Here is a 16,309-nt window from a genome sequence, read left to right as displayed (position 1 = left end):
TGTCAGATTGACTTACAATTTCATAAAATGGTAGACTAATATGTCTAGGTGAGCCATCAATCTTTCGTTTGTGCATTGGGGTCTATTAAGGGGTATTTTGGGGGGTAGAAAGGAGGAAGGGGTTTACTATAGAACCCTATGGGATTTTATTTTCTAAAATTTTCAAATGAATATAACTTGAAAACTGTAAGTGATAGATACATGCAGTCTTCAGAATTGATAATAGGACAATAAAACAAATCACATGAAATATAGGGGGAGTCCCTGGGAGTTCATCCCCACCCCCTTCAATTTGAGAATATGCTTATATTTTGTAAACGGTCCAGATCCCCACCCCTAAACCATATATATTCTTGAATGGGACGATAAAACAAATCAGATGAAATTAATGGGAGGTCCCAGGGGGTCATCCCCACCCCAGTCATTTTGAGAATGTGCTATTATCTTGTAAACGGTCCAGATCCCCACCCCTAAACTACATATATTCTTGTAGGGGATTATAAAACAAATGAAATGAAATTAAAAGGAAGTCCCTAGGGGGTCATCCCCACCCCCTCTTGTTTGAAAACTTGTAAACGGTCAACATCCCCACCCCTAAACCATATATATTCTTGTAGGGGACAATAAAACAAATGAAATGAAATTAAAGGGAAGTTCCTAGGGGGTCACCCCACCCCCTCTTATTTGAAAACTTGTAAACGGTCAACATCCCCACCCCTAAACCATATATGTTCTTGTAGGGGACTATAAAACAAATGAAATGAAATAAAAGGGAATTCCGTAGGGGGTCACCCCACCCCCTCTTGTTTGAAAACTTGTAAACGGTCAACATCCCCACCCCTAAACCATATATATTCTTGTAGGGGACAATAAAACAAATGAAATGAAATAAGAGGGAAGTCCCTAGGGGGTCACCCCACCCCCTCTTGTTTGAAAACTTGTAAACGGTCAACATCCCCACCCCTAAACCATATATATTCATGTATGGGACAATAAAGCTAATCAAATGAAATTAAAGGGAAGTTCCTGGGGGTTGCCCCACCCCGTTTAATTTGAGAATGTGCTATTATCTTGTAAACGGTCCAGATCCCCACCCTTAAACCATATACATTCTTGTAGGGGACAATAAAACAAATGAAATGAAATGTAGGTAAATTCCCTTGGGGTCACCACCACCCCCTCCTGTTTGAATACTTGTAAATGGTGGAGATCCCTACTCGTAAGCCATATATATTCCTGTATGGGACAAAAAATAAAATCAAATGAACATGGGACCATATGAATGGCGAGTTATGGGAGCTTTGTTTGGGAGACTTCGTAACAGCATCCTTTTTTTTTTTTGTTCTAAAATCAGATTGTTTAAAAAATTTCGCCACTTTCGCTCGCCAGTATTTTCGCGATTTTGGACAATTATGTCCCCTTTCTCAGACCCTAGATCCGCACCTCTCTTCCTAAATTATCTTATGCGTGTGTGAATTTGTCAACGGTATTAATAATTACAAGTTAAATGTCAGTAACAGTATCAGTTTCATTCTAAGTAGGGTTTGGCATGTGTATATATATAATGTTAACTTTCACGGATTGTGTTTTTGTTTGTTGAAAGTTAAACACTGCAAAATGTCTTCACAATTATGGCAAGTACTGATTTTCCTTTGCTGTCTGAAAGGTAAGCTTCTATTTATATCTTTTTTGTTGTGTTTTACACTCTAAAACAACAACACAAAAAAATCGATGAATTATCGGGGAAAGAAAGGAAAGACCTTTTGACTGATTTTTAAAACTGCCTTTTGTTAAAATATTTGAAATAACTCTTGTGGCTATATAGCCTTTTTCGCTGATGTGACTTAAAGCAACCATTAATCAATCAATCAATCAATTTGCATTCTTCCTCCTGAATGAAGGTATAAGCAAAATATATCTTCGAAGCAAATGTGGGGGAGGGTGTCTAATGGAAGTTAAACATATTTAACGGGTCCTTATATACTCTTTATGGTAAGAATAAATTGACCACATAACTTTTACCACTACATTGGTGGTAAGCGGATGGTCTTAACTAGTTACGATCATCTGGAGATGGGAGACAACTCTAGGTATAAAATTTTTTGTTCCAATTTTCGTGCACTAAAAGGTTCATTTGAGCCAAACCGCTTGTCTCATACATACTATTCGGCAGTTCGGTGATATTGAAACCAAATTTCATAGATAAAATCATTCAAATTTTCGTAAAATAGTCATTAAAAAATTCGAGCATGATGGTCGTAAAATGTTGAGGATCGTCGTAACGTATATTTGTGATGGTCGTAACTCTGTTTTAAATAGAACCGAATAAGGCAAGTCAAGAGTTTTAAACGTGTCTTTTATTATATGCATATATTATATGATGTATTTCTGAAGATTATTTTTATTTTTACTTACAAAATAATGCAATTTCAATCCGTGAAACACTTATCAATTCAAAATTTTAAAAAGTTTTCATATATTAGCTTTGGGGGAATTTTGATTTAAGTTTGATTTAAAATTCTAAATTTTTAAAATGTTTTGGACCAAACAAGGCAAGTCAAGAGTTTTAAACATGTCTTTTGTTATATGAATATATTATATTATATATTTTTGAAGTTGTTTTCACCAAATAATAAAAACTAAAAGGGGTGAATAGAGGGGTACCTGTAAAGTGCGAAACGGAAGAAAATTGGAACGAATCGAACGAAACAATACAAAATGAAATGAACGGTAATATACTGAAAATATAATGTATAAGATTAACCAAGAGGCAAATAGTTGAATTAATATAAGCGGTTAAATTCATTAACAATGCAAATTTCTCAAAAGTGGAGAATTCGTTTTAAAACAAAAAACACAGCTCTGGTTATGATAGTTCTTAGTTAGAAATAAAAAGCACGAAATGTATCAAATCATTGTTTGAATACAAAATGAATGACTTTAAGAAAAGGCATTTTTAATAAATTGGACATCACATGAAATAACAGTATCCTGTTTTTGTTCTTCCTTAGATTTTGCATCTATTGAAAAGATAAACTTTTTGAGGATGTACCTACTAGGTGTTTTTGTTTTTAAATCTACAATTTAAGATTGATACATTAAGTTGAAAGAGCATTAGTAAGGAGTCGAAATAAGCTAAAAATATTGATAGGTTATGAAGGTCGTTATCGAGACTATACCATACCCGCGAATTCGCAGCTCCGTACCAGAGTTTAAAAACATACGCTTTATTTTTAGCCTGGATTTTAGAAGTCATATTGTTGTTTGGTGTAATTAAGCTGATAATAAGGTGCACATTTATGTCCAATGACGAAGTCCATGAGTAGCTTGTAGCCATTCATACAATATATATGTTCCGAACCATATAAGTATTTGGACCATACGTGTATTGTCATAACCATATGCGTATACTCATATGGTCCGACCATACGCGTATGGCCCGACCGTACGGATACTCGTTTGGTTATTAACCATATGAGTATTTAGACCATATACTAGGTATTTTTTTCAATAATATGCATTAGAAATCTTTAAAAACAAACCAATAATGGCTACATGAAAATGTATTATTTACAATTCTAAGGCTACACAAACATTTAAAAATACTAATGCCAAAATTAGTGTTCATCGCTAATTGTATTCTTGCATGTATGCATAGAGTGACATTTACTTCCACACGGTACCATTCTTTTTCTTGGGTCCTGGGTCGTTCCGATGTGGCTACGGTGTTTTAAGAAGCTCTAGATCTCTAATACCGTAACATTACTGAAGTACATCATATCACCAGATAACGTAAATAAACTAGGGTCCTTGCCGTTGACGTCATTCATTTAAAAAAAACACGTATAAGTAACAAATTATGAACTGCTAATGCCAATTATATAAACTTTCAAAAGTAAAAAAGTATAAAATTTGTTACCTATCGTTTCGAACAGTGATGAAATTTACTGTGTGAAACTGCTTATCTTATTTAGTTAATCTTGTTATTATTAATATTTAATTGATCTATAATAAAATGACCTTTGGTAATGTCTTTTTAATGACGTAACAACTAGGCGGTTTATATGAAGAGTTTTAAAAGTACTAAAAGTAAACCTGTTAATAACCCCGACCATATGAGTATATACCCATATGGTCATGACCCTACACGTATGGCCCAAATACTCATATGATCCGGAACATAAACATATAACATACACATATTTTATTTTACTCTAAAATTCAGTTCGTGTAGCAGTGTAAAATATATATCAACAATATTCCTACTTTCGAGGTTAATACAATGTGCATTGCGACACCATGGTTCAGGTTTTTTCCTTACCAATTCTTAAAACTAATATCAATGATATACCGCAATATATAATCGTTATGTAATCGATAAATAAAAGACAACACGTTAAAAGATCCAGGATTGAGTTCAATATCGTAGCTGCTACGTAGCAGCTATCAATATCTATGTAGCAACTAGTCTATAGCTACAACTTCAATAGTCGAAATCTACGTAGCACTACGTAGCTGCTACCATATTGAACTCAACCGGGCCAGGACTCCGAAGTCTCATTTGTGGATTTAATTTCCTCATGAACGACCAAAAGCCGAATATGTGAAGGCCAATAGTTTATAAGAACTGCAATAACTTATTAAAAGTTAAAGATGATTGTTCAGAATTGTACGTTTAATACTTTCATCCGCCGACATGATTGCAGATAAAAAAAAAGTCGTAAATAAAATTAAATTAAAAACAAATATGAGAGAATACATGTGCATTTGATAATTTTATGCCATAACGTACAGTAAAACAATATATGAATACACAACCCTAACATTCTTTTTGGCTTAAAGCGAGTTAATTACTTTTCACTGTTGCTCCTAAATGATGAGCATTTGAAATACATCAGAACTGTGTTTGTTTAATAATTCTCTAGCTTAATTTCTGCATACCATTATCAGAGTAACAAATAATATTGTTTGTAGCAAATCATATATGACATCTGAGTATATTACTTCTACTTTTAAAATACATTAATAAAAGTTTGTATCAATACTCAAGTTACGGTCATCTTTCAAAGTTACGACCATCTTGAGTCGGATACGACCATCATCCAAAATACTATAGTTGAAGTTACGACCATCACACTCTTAAAGTTACGAACATCATGCTCGAATTTTTGAATGACTATTTTACGAAAATTTGAATGATTTTATCTAGCAAATTTGGTTTCAATATCAACGCACTCACGATAAGTGTATATGAGACAAGTGGTTTGGCTCAAATGAACCTTTTACTGAACGAAAATCGGAAAAGAAAAACGTATCACTAGAGTTGTATCCCACACTGTAAATATACCTGACGCCTGATGCGTCCGGACGCGTTCAAAATGTGTACACCGAATGTTCAATATTTTAACGTCATATGTTAATGCTTAGAGACGTGTTCAAAGTTTTAACGTTTGTGTTAAAAATATCAACATGTGTGTTCAGACACATTGTACACAGGTGTTCAAATTCTGATCTAACAAAGAAGATAGTTGTTTGTCCGATTTTCTATCCTTCTAATTGGCAAATTTACAAAGAAATTCATTAAAAAAAAGATGATGATCTTGTGAATTTTTGACTAATAATTTAGTAATTGTGAAATATTAAACTTTCAAGCTGGCATGTATGTATAGTTTATGAACTTATTTTATTATTATTACTAGTTTTACTTAAAAGTGACATAATTATGCATATCAATGAGGCCTATTATGATAATATCGTAATAAAAATGTGTCGATGTTTATCTTATTTCATGATCCGTTCAGTTTATTAACATTACATGTTCAATCAGTGTTCAAATCTCTCGAAATTTTGAACACCTCGCGTTAAAAAAAATATACCAGGGTACCAAATACCGGAAACAGATATTTAGGTGGTTAAACGAAGAATGGATACAAATAAGGAAGAGAACTGGAGAAGGGACTTATATCCCACATGAACACGAAAGAAGTGAGTAACAAGTTATGATAATCTCTATAGGTAGTTCGATGGCTTCCTTGTTATTTTCTCATGTCAGATATATATTTGTCAAATATTCATAACTGCTATATCCAAATTTTCAATATTCAACATAAAAGACGAATTAAAGAACAGGCTTTAGATTAAACGTAAATAACTGTCAGCTTTGTTCAAATGATTTCCTAAACTGCCGAATAACCAGTCTGTGATTATCTGTCTGTTATACAGAATAAATGATGATTTTTGACATCCACGTGTATTAGCTAAACACTTAAGTGTTAAGAACTCTAACATCAAGTGTTCAAAAATGAAACACAAAGGCATTAGAAAATGAACACCACACATGCAATTGATGAACACTTAAGTGTTAAGAACTCTTACATCAAGCATTCAAAAAATGAAACACAAAGGCATTAAAAACTGAACACCACATTTTCAATTGATGAACACTAAGTGTTAAGAACTCTAACATCAAGTGTTCAAAAATGAAACACAAAGGCATTAAAAACTGAACACCACACATTTAATTGATGAACACTATGTGTTAAGAACTCTAACATCAAGTGTTCAAAAATGAAACACAAAGGCATTAAAAACTGAACACCACACATTCAATTGATGAACACTAGTGTAAACATTTGGAACACCATTTTTTGACTTAGAAAATGCATTTTTTTTATTTGCAGGAATCGTTAGATTCGAATGTTCGAATTAGAAATCGGTAGCCAATAATCCCACGAAGGTCATTTCTGCATGCTATAAAGTGTTGAAAAAAAGAAAGATGTCAAAAAGGTATGACAATATATGTATATTGATAGCTTACATGTATGTAGGTGTATAATTTCTATATCTGTTTACCTTAGGTCAAGAAATCGACTTATGTAATTTATAATGTCAAAACTTGCATTTCACTGCCATAGAATATCAATTTGTACTCTAGTATATATCGAAATTAAGGTATAACAACTATTGCATACTTTGATGCTTTATGAAAACTCTCTTCTATTAATTTTAAATTTTATTTTGCAGGATATATAGGCTCATAGACATTACTTGTTGTGGAGGATTTTGACATTGGAAGTTGATAACAACACATAAAATGCCACCCAGTTAAAAACTTTAAGTGAAGATGCACTGAGAAGTTTAGCGTACATTGTGTGTGATCGCACAAGAACTGTTGGAATTTGCAAACTTTTAAACTTTCATTGTGACAATTATCTATATCATAAACTATCTACTTATCACATTGACATGCATTTTTGGTTAGGATACATATGATGTAGCAACTATATCTTGTCATGTAGGGGAAAATCATTATTTGTGATATATTTAAGTCGGTTTATAAACATTGTGTATGTGATTTCACTGACTGTTATCATAAGGTATTCTTGTTCACTTTTCTTACATATATGCTCATTTGATTATATAAAGAATTACGTTTTAAAATAAGTTTTATTGTTGTATTTTGCCTGATTCCATATAGTTTTTATAACAGTTTAATTAAGTTTAGTACTTATGGAAAATTATGTAGGCTTAACAATAGAACATGTTCCACATTTGAACACCTATGTCAACTGTTCTAAATGTTAACGTCTGGTGTTCTGAATCTTAACATTTTGGTTTTTAAACATGTTCTGGGTATTCAAAAAGTGTTACATGGCTTTTGAACGCGTAGAAGTATTAAGATTTTGAACAGTCGGACACGTTAAATCGTTGAACACTAATGTTAAGGTCTTTAACATGTAGTGTTCAAAAATGAAATACGAAGGTATTAAAAACTGAACACCACACATTCAATTGATGGACACTAGTGTATACATTTGGAACACCATTACACGTTCAAAAAGTGTTACAAAAAAGCGTTCAAGCAGTGTTCTATTTCTTAACACTTAGATTTACAGTGCATCTTCAGATAGTCGTAACTTTTAGTTACGACCATATCCGCTTACCACCAGTGCACTAAGGTGGTTTTGTTTAAATGTCAACTGGAAAATTAGGATTCATTGCGGTACAACGAGATGATGAAAATACAGTTTGGCAGATTTATCATTTAAATTTGTGAACTTTGAAATAAGTGCTCGTTTTTATGCCCTTGCCGTAGCGGAGGGAGCATTAAGTTTTACCCTTGTCCGTCTGTACGTCCCAAAGTTGGTTTCATGCATTCTCTAACTTCAGTTTGGCTTAACCAAATGTTATAAAACCTATACACAATGCTTATTATCTCAAAACACAGATCGAGTTTGAATTTTTGTTGCGTCACTATAACCGTTCTAGAGTTATGCCCCTTTATAAACATAAAAATTGCTGATTTTTTTGTTTCCGTTCTCTTACTTTAGTTTGCCTCAACCAAATAATTTAAAACTTATACACAATGCTTATTACCACATTATACATGTCAAGATTGAAATTGGGTGGCGTCATTTTTACAGTTTCTGAGTTATGGCCCTTTATAAACATAAACATTGCTGAATTTTTCGTTTCCGTTCTGTAACTTTAATTTGAATATCAACCAAATGTTATGATACTTCACACAATGCTTATTACCACAAAACACAGATCAAGTTTGAATGTTTGTGGGCAGGTTTACAAATGGAAAAATAGCTGAATTTTTCGTTTCTGTTCTCTAACTTAAGTGTGCCTCAACCAAATGTTATGAAACTTATACACAATACTTATTAACACAAAACTCCGATCAAGTACAAATATGTGTAGCGTCACTTTTTGGGTAAAGATTGCATGAAATGCAATAAAAGCCTGTTGGAATGACTTGATATCAAAATCTTCCAGGGTTTATCACGAACTTTGAGATACACAAAATATAGTGCATTGATCAAACATTCTATACTTTCTATCAATGAACATTCAAGACATTTTTCAATGAAATATATGCTTAGATATTCAAATCACCAAATAATGTTTTACTTGTCAAGAAAATTACATATTTGTTCAAGGTGCAGGAATCTAATATCTGTTCTAAAAATATCAATGATGTAATTTTTAAAAGTAATTTTTGAAATTGGAGTCATCTTCCTTTGTCCAGAATTGTAGTTTTATCGACTACAACCAATGCTTTATACAATGCAATGTTCACTGAAAAAATTAAAACAATCTTTACCCTTCTGTGCTTAAAAGCACTTGGTTAATGTTCTTCAGTTTTGTCCCTTTATAACTTTAGATGATATGCAAGCGGGACATCATCTGTGTCCCATGGACACATTCCTCATTTATTTTATTTTAAAAAGGCTATTTTAGTCATCGAAGGTCACGTAAATTGCCCAATTTTGATAAAGTTTTTGACAGAAATATTCAACTTCTGACCTCTCGAATGAAGCTTCTATCGATATACCAAGCGTTGCGCTATATCTTTTAATTAAGAACGACGTTAATTTTTGTGGCGATATTGCTGGATTGATTTGTTTGCTATTTTCTATTTTAAGGGTACAGTGATATTTATACGTTAACAAATTAACTTATATCCGATCTGGTTTGGAAAGGTTGTTAACTATGCATTTACAATATATCCGCAATATTAGGGTGGATTTTGGGTCATTATCGTCCCCTCTTTTATGGGTGTTATTTAGACGTATACAATTAATATCAATTAATCAGGTTAATGTGCAAATCCAGACAACTTTGACTAATCATGTTCGCGATTTTCATTTTGAAAAAGACATCGCTTTTAAACGCAATATGTTGATATATTGAAAATATCGTGACAATAAGAATTGTTTGTTTAATTTTTATTTAATCAAGAAAATCGTGAAAGCGTAAGATTCTGTACGTATAAACGTTTTCCGAAATGTTTATATACAAAAAGGATATCTTTAAGACCCGGAATACATCGATGCCAGTATAAACGTCTTGTGTATGCCATGATCTTAACAACGCCTAGTGTAAAAACCAAAACATATGGGGGGGGGGGGGAGATTCGACAAAACGGTAGCCGTTCTGCGGAATGATTTGCCAAGTGATCTTCGAAACGTCCATTATATACAATAAGGATATCTTTCAGACCTGGAATACATTGCCAGTATAAACGTCTTGTGTATGTGTTCAAGGCTTTGCACGAGTAGGCACCGGTCTACTTTCAATAATTCGTTCATATATACAAACCAATGCGAGCACGTAGATCTGAAAATGCCATGATCTTAACAACGCTACGTGTAAGAAATAAAACATATGGGGAAAGAAGATTCGACAAAGCGGCAGCCGTTCTGTGGGATGATTTGCCAAGTGATCTACGAAATATCCATTCTGTGAAAAAACATGAAAACTCATTTATTCAGTCATGCTTTTAATAGTTCTTAAAATATTTCTATATCATTGTAATTTTTGAAGTTTTAGCTTACTTTTATTGGTACGGTTTTAATATCTCCTTGATTTTACCATGCCCATTTTATAAATTGTATTGTTTATCAGTAAATTTAATAGTATAGTTTTATATGCAATATTTTTAAAGTTTTAGGATTTTATAACATGGACTTTCATATACTTTATTGTTTTATATACTTATATATGTGAATGGATATATGTTGTAAAGCGCTTAGGATAATTTAAATATTAAATAATGCACTATTATAAATACTGTATAATAATAATAATTATATGTGCAGTTGGTTATGAATAACCCATCATCTAACAGAGAACAGACATAAGTTCATCCACAAAAGTAGTTAAACAAGACTTAGCAAACATATTAGCGATAAGGGGACCGACTAATTGACTCCAATATATGTTGATATTAACATAAAAATGTGGCCGTTTAAAACTGGAAATTGAATAAGAAATGCATTTTCTATGATTATTATTTTAGGAGTTGTACTATCATACAGTAAAGATCAAACAGCACTTGCAATTTGCACATCAGCAACTAATGGATCCATGACATTCTATGGGCGAGTTCTTGCTGTTAGAAGAAAATGTACGAAACCAGGGGAAAAGTGTAAGGACATTTGTAAAGAACAGGGTTCAACGTAAGTATTCTGAATGCGTATTGGTTTCACATTGCCATGTCAAGAAATTTTAATGTAAAAGTCCTGCATTTTAGAATTGAGGTTTTTGACAACTACTTGTTTAAATTTCATCATTTTTCATTTCTAAACCACTACTCTGAAAACTTACTTTCTTTTCTCCCCGACCTTTTTTCATCACCATATCGTACCTATATTTTAGATCTACACTATATAAAACAATTCTACAACACTTAGCCCGGCTTTTGAATTAATGATACATAAAATTGAGAATGGAAATGGGGAATGTGTCAAAGAGACAACAACCCGACCAAATAAAAAACAACAACAGAGGGTCACCAACAGGTCTTCAATGTAGCGAGAAATTCCCGCACCCGGAGGCGTCCTTCAGCTGACCCCTAAACAAATATATACTAGTCCAGTGATAATGAACGCCATACTAATTTCCAAATTGTACACAAGAAACTTAAATTAAAATAATACAAGACTAACAAAGGCCAGAGGCTCCTGACTTGAAACAGGCGCAAAAATGCGGCGGGGTTAAACATGTTTGTGAGATCTCAACCCTCCCCCTATACCTCTAACCAATGTAGAAAAGTAAACACATAACAATACGCACATTAAAATTCAGTTCAAGAGAAATCCGAGTCTGATGTCAGAAGATGTAACCAAAGAAAATAAACAAAATGACGATAATACATAAATAACAACAGAGTACTAGTAGTTAACTGACATGCCAGCTCCAGACTTCAATTAAACTGACTGAAAGATTATGATTTCATCATATGAACATCAGGCACAATCCTTCCCGTTAGGGGTTTAGTATCATACCATCATGTATGAAATTGTGTCACTCTGCTTTATTTTATTCTCTACGTTAAAGAGAACTTTTTAAATTGGTGAATGGTTATAGGTTGTTCGTCTTCTTGAGAGTGGCAACACTATCTACAATTTAAGACATAAACATGTAAAATAACCATAAAATTGGGAAATTGTCAGGACACAAATAGCCAACTTCATTTTGTTAATTTAACATATAAAATGACGAGAATTTCAAGATATCTGAAAGTTAAAAATAAAAAAAACTCTTAATGAAATAAAACATAATGGTTGCTTTTATACAATTATATATCCTGTCTTTAGATTGATGCATTAAATCATCCCCAGTTTTTTGGTGGGGTTCGTGTTGCTCAGTCTTTCTATATTGTGTTTTGTGCACTATTGTTTGTATGTTGGTCTGTTTCTTTTTAAGCCATGGCGTTAATTGTCAGGTTTTATTTCGACTTATGAGTTTGAATGTCCATTTGGTATGTTTCGCCTCTCTTTAACAAGCTAAATGTTCATACACTAACCATAGTAGCTAATAGTGTTTAAGGGGCATGAGCTACGAGATATAAAAATTAGAAAATATGATTTTTTTTTCCAATCATTTCTGAAAGTGAAATAGTGAGTGCAGTTAAGTTCAATTTTGTCAAAATAAGCTAAGAAACATCGCTGATGAATTATACATTTCCAATCTATTCATATTTATGTTTATGTTTATATCGGGTTATGTGACTGTCGACATTCTTCGGAGGTGATCTCAAAGGTTAATCATATGGCTTCTAGACTAAAATTGTACACGAAATGCTGATATAAATAGCATAGAGTCTGTGCATTGTTAATTGTTTATATCAAACTTATTGTAATTATGATATACGTTCTAGTATGTTTTAAATCAAATATGAGAATTTGGAGTCAAATTGATGAACATGCTTTTGACAGCTAATGCAACTTTAACTATTATTTATTTTTAGATACCACTGTTTTGACGCTGTTCACATTTACAACAGGTCCACTTTGAAATACCTTGCAGCACATCGCTATTTGTTACATGGTTGCGATGCGACATATTGTGGACCAAACTATTGCTGCTGTGGAAAATAGATACAAGATCTAACGCACCGAAACAGGAACCTGTGGGAGTATAAACTATTGAAAATAGTTACGAATCAGTTTTACTCTTATTTGCAATAAAAGTTATCAAACATTTTAATGATTTTTTTTATGGATCCTCGGTAAGGTATTTTGAACAGTAATTCAATGTGCGAGATAAAACTGGAAATTTTTATAATTTCTACAAACATAAAACTAGCTAGCTACGAAGCCAATAACACTTAATATCTGTTGATTCAAGCGGAATAATGCATGTCGTTTCATTTATTTCTTTAGGAACTATATGAAAGTCGGGTTTGTCTTCAATAATAATACTGTGATAAAATTTATTTCTTAAAGAATCAAAATTACAGAGAAAAATTCCTCCCAAATCTAACTATGCAATGGTTTATATTTAACTCAAAACATTTCTTCAATTGCGGTGTCTGGCATTTGATTGAAAAATAAGTGATATGAAATGAGCAACACAACGAGTGCCACATGTGGAGCAGGATCCAGAGTACTTGAGATCACTACCGACTTTAAATGGTTAACTCTACATTACTATAGTAAACATATCGATGCCAAGTTGGCAACGTAGATTATTGAATGTCAATAGACAGGAGAGTTTAAAACTCATAGCATAGCACTGATTAATAGATAAGAAATATTGTCCTTAGATTCCATTCGTCGATCATATTTGATTAAATTTAGACATCCTTCCGAAAACTAAACCTATATTCATTGTATGAATACAATTATGAGATGTGTATACGTCTTCGTTACTTACGAAAAAAATTCTTCGAAGAAACAATATTCGGTCTACAACAGTATAGACCGATGTAAAGTCGATCTGTGAATCTACTAAGTCTTAAGGCCAAATATAAAAGATGTGTGTTTCCTATTACGGTACTCACCCTTTTTTTTTAAGCTTAAAAAATAGCCTACCCTAGTTGTTTTTTGTCAGTTTTCAATAAACACTGTTAAAGTCAGAATGTCCCTCCTATAGACTCAACGTAAAAAAAAAAAGTAAAATAAAAAACAAATCCCTACCTATCTACTCTAATTTTTGGAAAATGACGCTTCAGCGGCATTGTTCCGATACCATTGATCAGAACAACAGGCAGTCGATTATTGCCTCCGCTTGCCGCACTCGGTTTCATATTTACTATTTTACAAACTAACTGGTATCTGCTTGTATTCCGCTTCACTCGAACAACGTGTTGTAGTGGGAAGGGAACCAGTTTACATACTTTATTTAATTTCCAACAAAAATGTTGACCTAGAATGGCTTGTATAGTCCGCGGTTTTATTCTCCAAAACTGGACCTTCCAGAGGGGGTGCGGACTATAGAGTACAATTAGCAAGAAATAAGAGAACAAGTTCAATTTCGCGGCGAGGTGGTTGTTTACATTCCGCCATCATTTGTATTGTAGAGGGCGCTCTCATCATTTTCCAAACTAATAATTTTAACTCATCCATATTAATAAGTTATTTCTATTTAATATCAAATTAAAACTGATTAATATAAAAACTAAACCTTTCATTACAAATTTCTCGTTTCTTTTCAATGCAATTGAAATAAACTGGTATCTGCTAGATTGAAACGATCCAAACATAGTAAAAAAGACAACCGTAAACCAACTTAGAATTTGTAAACTACAAAACGTAATCAGTTATTGTTCATTCCGTTTTGGTGTTTCATACCGACTTATATGGTTTGTATAAGCTTAACACCCTTCAAACATTAATGTAATAGGTATAAATTAAATAAAGACTGTTTTATAAGAGGATGGAACTGTTTTACTTTCAAAGTCGTATTATAGTGATATCTGTAATGTACGGATTTCGACTCTCACCGGTTAATTTCTTCTTTTACACGTGCTTTTTAAACTTCCTGTTTAAACATCGCAAGTTTCAAAATTGTTTTTTAAGTGAATTAAACTTATTTTAACAAACATGAAGCGTTCTAGAATCATTTTAAAGCAGTTTCTACTTCTGTTTGATGATGGAAAACAGGTTTTCTCAAGAAAATACCGCAAACAATCGCAGAGGATTTTAAATGTACAAGTCAAATCGGCACCTGGTTAAATCGGCATCTAGTAAAATCGGCACTTATTTGAAGTCAATTCGGCATCCAATAATATTTGTTATAATATTTTCTATTCAATTGATTAATAATTTTTACCAAGTACATAGTTAATATGCTGTTGTGTATAAAGGTAAACAACGAAGACCTTACTCAAGCTGTTGTTTTAACAATGACACAATTAGAAAAATAAAATGGAAAACTATGAGTCACTTTCAATAAATCAAACTTTCATGCCAAATCATTAGCAAATTTAAGGTGTTTTTTAAGTTTATACAGCATTAAGCCAACAATCCTGTAAAATGCTCAACTGGTTAAAAAATGCATAAAGAATATCCAATACCTCAAATATATGATTAAAAATACACATTTGGTTGAGAAAAATAAATACATACAAAATGTACATGAACCCCCAAAAATGTGAAAGTAAATATTTTTTGACAATCCCTTCCTTAGGTATTTAACTCTTTTTGCTTAAATACTGAACAAAATTCTGGCAACCCCTTTCTTAGTTTTACTCTATTTGCTTAAAATACTGTTAAAAATATATATTTAACATGGATGACGAATTGACTTTATCAGGTGTCGATTTAACCAGGTGCCGAAATATGTTATGCCTATTTCATGTTTTGAGTGATGGCCGCCTTGTTCAATAATAGATTGTACTTAAGTATCAATGCACAAGCTAAAGATAATTACTGCCTATTTGCTTTCAAATTCTTTGAAACTGTCAGCTGTGCAAACATTTAAAACAAAAATACAAAAAAGTAACAATAGTTTTTTAAGGGTAATTACTTAAATAAACAGTCAATTGAAAGTTTCAATCGCTTAATTGTTTTGTAGATCTTGTATATGTGCTCGTGTTTGCTGTCAATCTGCTGTATCTATCTATGATGGTCAAACAATATTCTTAAAAGAACTATAAATTTGGTCATAATTGCTTTCTGATCGATTACTCAAATACGGTGTCAGTTAATGGTTGAGTCATTTTCCATTTAATTTGTAGATCTTGTACTGCTATGAGACTACTTTAACAAATGTGTCTATCTATACTGGTCAAAAGATATCATTAAAAAAAAAACAATAAATTTGGTGATAATTTCTTTTAGAGCGATAATTGAAATACGGTGTCAGTTAATGGTTGAGTCATTTTCCATTTTGATTTGTAGATCTTGTAATGCTATGAGACTACTTTAACAAATGTGTCTATCTATGATGGTCAAAAGATATCATTAAAAAAAGAATAAATTTGGTCATAATTGCTTTTAGAGCGATAATTGAAATACGGTGTCATTTAATGGTGGAGTCTTTTTCCATTCTTATACTGCTATGAGACTAATCT

At 32.4% G+C, this 16,309-nt stretch overlaps 2 long non-coding RNA genes across 2 annotated transcripts; both read left to right on the top strand.

Moving 5' to 3' along the window:
- Positions 1-1,529: 1,529 nt before the first annotated feature.
- LOC143055885 (uncharacterized) lies at positions 1,530-12,994 on the top strand. The gene is made up of 3 exons (XR_012972160.1): positions 1,530-1,666; positions 10,808-10,967; positions 12,761-12,994. It is a non-coding gene; the product is annotated as an uncharacterized LOC143055885 (long non-coding RNA).
- On the top strand, positions 5,753-7,430 carry LOC143057248 (uncharacterized). Its single transcript, XR_012972684.1, has 3 exons — positions 5,753-5,985; positions 6,681-6,786; positions 7,024-7,430. It is a non-coding gene; the product is annotated as an uncharacterized LOC143057248 (long non-coding RNA).
- Positions 12,995-16,309: the final 3,315 nt, after the last annotated feature.

Source organism: Mytilus galloprovincialis, chromosome 13 (assembly GCF_965363235.1).
Source record: "Mytilus galloprovincialis chromosome 13, xbMytGall1.hap1.1, whole genome shotgun sequence".
In the NCBI taxonomy this organism is placed as follows: Eukaryota; Metazoa; Mollusca; class Bivalvia; order Mytilida; family Mytilidae; genus Mytilus; species Mytilus galloprovincialis.
The sequence above is the reverse complement of the archived record's forward strand: the minus strand, read 5'-3'. Positions and strand labels throughout refer to the sequence as shown.